The sequence below is a fragment of the Schistocerca americana genome, unplaced genomic scaffold (genome assembly GCF_021461395.2).
Source record: "Schistocerca americana isolate TAMUIC-IGC-003095 unplaced genomic scaffold, iqSchAmer2.1 HiC_scaffold_67, whole genome shotgun sequence".
In the NCBI taxonomy this organism is placed as follows: Eukaryota; Metazoa; Arthropoda; class Insecta; order Orthoptera; family Acrididae; genus Schistocerca; species Schistocerca americana.
Genome location: NW_025726423.1, coordinates 149,261 through 158,040, shown reverse-complemented (window position 1 = coordinate 158,040; position 8,780 = coordinate 149,261).

The window sequence follows — 8,780 nt, the reverse complement described above, 5'->3', positions numbered from 1 at the left end:
CCAGTGCTCGTTTACTGTATCCCTTCGACCTTCACATTGACCATGAAACATAGAAATTGCATCGGGATTGAATACAAAAAGGACAATGAGAACTTAAGTGCTAGAAGAGTTAATCTTTTAAGGGTTTGTGCTTTGAGCGACTCCTGGGAGACCAGTATTAGATTCCGATGCACCAGTGCAGATTTTCTGTAGCCATTGGACCTTCACATTGAGCATGAAACACAGAATTTGCTCGGGATTGAATACAAGAGGGACAATGCCGACTTAATCACAAGAAGAGTGAATCTTCGAAGGGTTTGTGCTTTGAGCGAGTCCTGGGAGACCACTATTAGATTCCGATACACCAGTGCAGGTTTACTGTATACCTTGGACCTTTTTATTGACCAGCAAACACAGATATTGCATCGAAATTGTATACAAAAGGGACAATTCCGACTAAAGTACAAGGAGAGAGAATTTTCTAAGATTTTGTGGGTTGAGCAGCTCCTGGGAGACCAGTATTAGATTCCGATGCACCAGTGCAGGTTTACTGTATCCCTTGGACCTTCACATTGACCATGAAACACAGAAATGCATCGGGATTGAATACAAAACGGACTGCCGACTTCAGTACAAGAAGAGTTAATCATCTAAGAGTTTGTGCTTTGAGTGGCTCCTGGGAGGCCAGTATTAGATTCCGATGCACCAGTGCAGGTTAGCTGTATCCCTTCGATATTCACATTGACCATTGTAATATTAGTAATTTTCGCCTCACAAACATTAATATACGCTCAATAGTAAACGCCTGTTGGCCTAAAGTTATCGAACAATTGTAAAGTAAACGAAATGAACCATCGCATAGCAGCGACAGAATCCATTATTCTTTATCTTTGTCATTCTTGTGCGGTGCCAGTAAATCTCTATGTACATGTATCGATTAATGGTATAAAAAAGAATTCTGTTATTTCAAGACAAATGAGGCTTTTGGCGCCTCACCTTTTACTGTTTGTATTCCATGAGAGGCGGACGTGGACTTGCTGCGTTCTACAACTGTATTTTATATTTGATTGAAAATATTGAGTGAATATGCTAATTGTTATTTTTTACAATTAGAAAAGATGTAGTTTCTAGTAACTGATATCGAACAGACAGCATCAAGAGGACATTTTGACTGTTATGTATAAAGTATTTAACCACAATGGTCATCTATTGTAATTTAATATGAAAAGGTATGTGGCATTAAAAAAAAAACGTGTGTTAAAGATAAGTGTGCTTATTTTCGTAAATTAACCTTGATGAGTCCATCTCCTCATTTACTTAACTTAATTATTTTGTGTTACTTCATCATCAGAAATTACAATCACGCTGATGGGCCGAACGCAGCATGAGGCAGAAGGAACATTATCGTTTTCCTATTATTTCTGAACCAATTTTTTTTAATTGTGTAGTGCTGCATTTCTTTTAAAGACTATAAATCTTCTGGTCCCTTAGTGTTGTTCCGGGTATGACTGTATCGCGACTATAAAAATGCACAGAAATGATAATGTTTCTTCTGAGCGATCTCAAATATATATATATATATCAATATGCTGCTCTTATTCAGGTATTTAATGGTCAACGTATGTTATTATAATAGCGTAATAAATTTCTGATTTTGTTGCCAAGTGGCCCACCAAAATATTCACTTTTTCGACATTAAAAAAAAAAGTAACAATTCTTTTTATTGTTTGTCCCCCAAGAGCAACGCTACACTTGGCGCCCGAACAGGGACATGATCAAAAATCATTTCATGTATGTGTTTATTAATTTTTCAGTGCTTGTTCTAATAACTGTTTCATTTTTTCATGTGGATGCAATTCAACCGAGAAAGAGAAGTGGGAAAACCTTTTAATTTATTCAGAAGAACGATTGATGAAATTACCAAAAAATGCGAGTATCCAGCTGTATCATTATCAAGACAGCCATAGTAAGTCAAATTTTTATACGCAGTAGCCAAGCTTTCGTAGTGACGTAGCATCTTTCGAGTTGATCAAAACGTAAACCTGTCTTTCCTTGCCTTGAAACAGCTTTATTTCAATTTGTCCATAGTCCATTCTTATGTAGTTAAATTCAGTGAAAGTGTACCATTGTTGTCAGTGCATAAAATAAATTACGATATGGCGGATAACTACGCTCAAAACGGGTAAAACGTGTGATATTGCATTTGTTTGTAATTAGTAGGAACCATCTTGTCTTCTTGGCGTAAATGAACGTCAGTTACCCGGAGTTAGAATTTTATCTTAGGTCCCAGTAAGCCATAGCACTACGTCACAGACAAACGACTGACGGCAGTGACAAACAGTATCTGTAGCATTTTGACATTTGACAAATAATTCACGACCATGGCTGACGGTAAACAGCGCACACAAACAAAACCAGACGACAGCGGTGATGCGAATGGACCTCACCATCCATTACTATCACGCGCGATAGGTACACGAGCGGAAGCAGAAGCAGCCTCGACCGAAGTTTTAGAAGCTGGTCCTAGTGTGCAAACTATTCCCGCATTTGAAAAAAATGACTTGGCTGCAATGATCGAAGCCATAATGGAACGCAAGTTCGAAAGCTAAAAACAGGAAAGATTAGATGAAAAGGCCCGCGAAGAAAAAGAGAAGGCCGAAAGACGGCATAATAAAAATCAGGTCCTTACAAATCTGTGCAACTCAGTAAAAGAAGACATAAATTCAGTAAAAACAGAAATAAATTCGTTAAAAATAGACATAAATTCAGTAAAAACAGATCTGCAAACGGAGATAAATGACCTAAATACACAGTTAAATTCGGTAAAGGCCGAACTAAAGGCAGACATAACAGCTGATTTAAATACCCTGTTGGGTAATGTCCAAAGCCAAATCAGTAGTCAGATCACGATCATGAGCCTAGAAATTGACACACAAGTAGAGTCAAAAATAGAGGATATTTCAAAACGGTTAGATGAAAAAATCGAAGCAGCCCAGGGAGAGATAAATTCAAAAGTGATAGAATATCAAAAACAAGCTGCGACCTTAAAACAAGATTATACTGCAATCTCTGATGAGGTCAAAGGAGTTAAAACCGCAGTAGACACGATCGAGAATGTTGTTGATGATCTTTCCAAACAGATTGAGACTCTTAATGTAGAGGATCAAGTAAAGAATACTGTTAAGGCACATGCTGAAGCATTGTCCGACCACTACCAAGAGTGGATTAAAAACAAAAACGGATTCATAGAAAACAAGGTCAAGAACGAACTCAGGGGAACGGTCAAAAACGTGGCTTTTGAAATATTGGCAGCCCCTGGAAAAACAGGAGACACGGTGATGTCAGAATTAGGCCAGATAAGACGAACGTTAGCTCAAGATTTACCTGAATGGCGTCAACAGATAGTTGATGAAGTTTGTACACTAAAATGTCAAATTGAAAATTCCCCACCTTCCGTGTCAGGAGAGTGGAATAATTCACCACGAAGTAATGAACAACAGCAGGTACACTACCGTTCACCGTTTGATAACGCTCAAACTCATAGTTCTATAGAAGCACAAGTTAACCAGACTACCAGCCCACCCACTTTTGTCAGTTTGATGCAGGAGGAAAGCGTGATCAAACATCGTATTTTTCCGACCTTTCACCCACAGAAAAGAGAAATTGATCCTATAGTGTTCCTCCGAAATTTTTCACGAATTTTCCCGAATAGCTGGAGTGACCGATAGCGAATTCAATTCGTTAGTGGATTTATCGTAGGCGATGCTGCCTTATGGGGAACCGAAATGGTCGACTCCTGTAAAAGTTACAAAGAGTTTGAACAGATGTTTTTAGCTAAATTCTGGAGTTCTGGTGTGCAGCAGCGCCTGAGAAAAGAGGTTTACAACGCCGAAGTGTTTAACAGCAAGCGCGGTGGTTTGAGAAGATATTTTGAAAAGTATTTAGCGAAAATCAAGTTCTGGGATTCGCCGATCACCGCCAAAGACGTTATTATGATTCTAAAAACTAAGCTACCGATTGGGATCAGAGAAAAGTTAGTAAACGTGTCTGAGGACGATACGGACACTTTCCTATCTGTGTTAGACTCGTTAGATCTGATTTACGAGGACGCTAGAGTTGATGTTGGCAACGCTCACTTCAGTGCAGGCGGCCAGCACGATACAGAATACGTAGGCAACACTGGTGGCCGAGCGAAAGCGCGTCACAGCGACAACCAGTACCAACCCCACAACGGTTTCAAAAATAAAAACACTACGTACTCCAACAGCAAATACAAAAATAAGTACAATAACGGCCAGAGATACAATCCAATATATAATTCGTCACCACCTCAGTACGAAAATGCACATTATAACAAACAGCCCCAGCAATATGGAAACGCGCAACCGATCAACGGGAATTATCAAAACGATCAGTCTTACGATTCAAATCGACAGTGGAAAAGAAATAAATGCCATAAACAAGGTGGACACCAATGTACACCTTTCACTAACGGTTACAATCAACACAAGCCACAGCAAAATACTTTTCAGCCACAAGCGAACGGACCTTCGGGAACTCTGAAGCCTAAACGCCCGCATAATACGCAAATTTATTATGCGCAAGCGAATACGCCAGGACAACAAGAATCGTTTCCAACCGAGTTCGTACCACAAAACCAACACCAGTTCCAGACGGAAGAAACATTAAGAAATATAAATCAGCAGGAAAGTAAGCGTCGAGCGGAAAATTAAAAGCAGCACCTTTGAGCCTCCTAGATGATGCTGCAGGTTTGAATGGGGGCACCCTGTCCCTTAGTCCACACGAAATTAAAACAATTAGGTATGACAAAGAGACAAACTTACGGGATGATCTAGTAGCAGACACTGAGACGAAAGACAATGATGACGTATGGGACGAACAAGTTCAAGCTTCCATAAGAGTATCAATTGCCAACATACCAGTAACAGCCATTGTAGATACAGGAGCTAATATAAATGTCTTATCTTCATGTTTATTTAAGCCAATATCCTCTGTATGCAAAGTTTTATCACTTCCAATTCAAGGTTGCACCGTATCGGGAGCAATTGGTCCACTAACAGAACGTGTAAATCTTCAGACTCAGCTTCAAATCCAGATAGAGTCTATTTCAGTAACGTGCATTTTTCTTATTATTAAAAACCTATCAGTGCCATGTATCCTGAGTATGGAATTCTTGAGGCAGACGAAAGCTAAAATTGACATCGAGTGTGGAATCTGTACTCTAGTAGCGAGTCAGCAACAAGTAACTGTAAATTTGTTAAGAAGTAAGGTGAAGACAAACTTTGGGGTGCTTCAAATAGCAGTACGGCCATGGACTAAAAGACAACAGTACAGTCAGACAGAAGACATGACAGATCTTGAAAGTGTTAATGACGATGACTATAAAGACCTAATTCCCGGTCAGAATGAATTATACGGTAAAGCTAGTGAGTCCATTGAATCATCCAAACAACAGAAGAATGAGCTTTACAATTTGTTAACAGATTATGTTCAAGTATTTTCTAAGAAACCTGGACTAATAGAAGGCTTTGAATATCGAATGGATGTCCTGCCCCATTCAACCTACTGTAGAACAAGCTATTCCATTCCATATGCGAGACGAGAAGCTGTCAAATGCGAGATCAAGAAAATGTTACGCTGGAATGTGATAGAAGTATCTCATTCACCTTATTCGAGTCCTTTATTGTCTGCGCTAAAATCAGATGGTAGCGTAAGGCTAGTCCTAGATGCAAGATTAATCAATAAAATTATAGTACCCATAAGAACGAGACCAGAGGCTCTTGAAGAGCATCTGCAGAAGTTTCATGGAGTTAAGTATTTGAGTACCCTTGATTTGAAAAGCAGTTACTGGCAAGTAAAACTTGCGCAGGAGTCAAGGAAGTACACTGCCTTTATATTTGCAGGTAGATCTTACCATTTCAAAGTTGTACCATTTGGACTAAATGTGAGTTCCGGAATTTTTATTTCTGCCCTTGACTATGTACTAGGTCCTGAACTTTTAGATGAGGTAACAGTCTATGTGGATGACGTTCTTGTAGCATCGAAAAATTGGGAAGATCATGTGGCCCTTCTGCAAAAGATATTTCAACGATTCAGAGAGTATGGTGTTACAGCAAATCTTAAGAAATCCAAGTTTGGAAAAAGTGAAATTAAATTTTTAGGACACATCATCACCCCTGAAGGAATTAAACCCGACCCGGAAAAATTGTCTGCTATAAAATACTTTCCAACCCCTGTTACAAAAAGGCAACTGAGAGGATTTATCGGTCTTACGTCATTTTTCAGACGTTTTGTTCCTAATCAGGTATTGAACAATCCCGCTCTTCACAACCTTTTAAAAAAGAATTCACATTGGAATTGGACGCCGGAATGCCAAGACGGATTTAAGAAAATTAAAGACAGTCTGGTTAACAGTAACATTCTCCATCATCCTCAGATGGATAAGGAATTTTGTATTACTGCAGACGCTTCCTTTGTGGGTATCGGCGCTTGTCTTTTCCAGATTCAATTAGTAAATGGACACGAGCAAATCCAAGTGATTAGCTTTGCGAGTCGAGTGTTATCAGAGTGTGAGAAGTCTTATTCGGTTACGGAGTTGGAGGCACTTGCCGTAATATGGGCTTTTAGGCGATTTAACTATTATATCTATGGAGGAAAAATTAAAGTCTATTCAGACCATCAAGCTTTATCATTCCTCCTTACATGCAAGTTGCAACACCCTCGTCTTACTCGATGGTGCTTATTCCTGCAGGAATATGACTTTGACATTGTATATATAAAAGGTAAAGATAATGGTATAGCAGACGCACTTTCTCGCTCACCTGAGGGCTTACTAGAAACCAGCGAACTGGTGGAACAAATGTCTAATTATAAAGTTTTGTTAATGAAAGATCCAATTCACAGAAAGTATTTTCTTCAGTTATGTAGGCAGATTCAGATTCTTCAAAATACAGATCCAAAATGGAAAAAGGTTAGACAAATTCTTCACGAAAATCCAGCCCACAAGTTGTCCAAGTTTTATAAAGTTCATAACCAAGTGCTATTTCTCATGGAACATCTCTGTGGTACACTCACATTTCATGGGGTCACTACGGACCAGAAAAATGTAAAAGGAAAATCTCGACTTACTGTTATGTTCCGAATCTACACCAGAGAATTCATAAATTATTGAGAAACTGTGTCATCTGTCAAAAGGCAAAATCCTTAAACATTTCCACTTCAATTCCACTAAATCCAATAGTTGCTGAAAGGCCAAACCAGCTTCTTAGTATTGATTTAGCAGGTCCACTACCCACCGGTAGGGGAGGCGCTAAATACTTAGTAGCAATCCTGGACAATTTTTCTAAGCACATAAGACTGTACGCAGTAAAATCTTCTTGTGCAAATCCAATAATTCGTCGCATTGAAAATGATTATTTCCCACGATTCGGGGTTCCAGAATCAATCTTGTCTGATAATGCTTCAAATTTCACATCACGCCCGTGGCGTGCATTTCTTGCTCGCCATGGAATCAAACAAATTTTGATATCCCTGTTTCGACCGCAATCGAATCCGACAGAAAGAATCTTCAAAGAATTTAACAGATTTATAAGGATGTACATTCCGAATAAGCAATCTAAGTGGGTAGACTTCGTAACACCATTCGAACAGATTGTAAACCACCTTCCTCATCTGTCGACCGGATTCACGCCACATGAGTTAATGTCAAGATCAAAAGAGAGGAATGAGTGGATAGACCCCCTTCCAAAGTTACAAGACAACGAATTGGACCTAGACGCAAAAATCAGGCAAGCTCTCATATCATTGACAACGTATGCTAACCTCCGAAAAAAGGCATTTGATAAGAAGGTAAACAGAGTTATAGATTTCAAAGAAGGAGAAAAGGTTTTAGTCAGGACTCACTTTAAACCATCCCTGTTGTTAAAGAAGAATCGTAAGTGGCAACACATTTATGAAGGTCCCTTTGTGATAATGAGGAAACCACACATTGGTAGCTATTTGTTATCTGACCCTGCCACGAATAAAATCAAAGGTTTGTTCCACCATCAAGATTTAAGAAAATTTTATAACGCCAGGAATTAAGTTAATTTCAGCTGTAAGAAAATTCTAAGGTATTGGAGATCAGGATTAACCAATGAGTAACAAGAATGGAACTGAACTGACTACGGACGTTAACCGGTGCTGAAAGGAAACCTTATGTATTAAAACAACGCGTCTGGAAAATAAAATACAGAATAAGTTGTAGACGAGTATTTACATGAATAATCTTTATGCAAACAGGAGGACATGTCCTAGAGGCGATTTTCAATTTTAGTTATAAGTTAGTATGTAAGGAAAATGATGTACTCGAGAGGTATTAATTAGCCCCAAAGTACTAAAATGAGGAAAGAGGAAGGAGCGAATAATGCACTTCTCTCGCTAAATAGTAATTTGAGAATGAGCAGGAAGGAGCGAATAATGCACTTCTCTCACTAAATAGTAATATGAAAATGATGATTATATGTGCTTAGTATTAGTAAGTGAAATTTAATCGAGGACAAATTAATGACCTGTTTTAAAAGGAAATACTTAAACGTCCAGACAAAAGAGGAAAGTTGTGAGAAAGATTCGATTCCATGAGGTTATTCCCTATTTTCAAAGGTGACGTAAATAAGGCACCACCTGTTAGCGTAAAACAGTCGGTAGATTTAACTTGTAAATTCCAGCACAGTGCTGTGCCAGCGATAAAATAACATCTCTTTGAAGTGAACAGATACATAGGATTAAGCATGAACAGATTG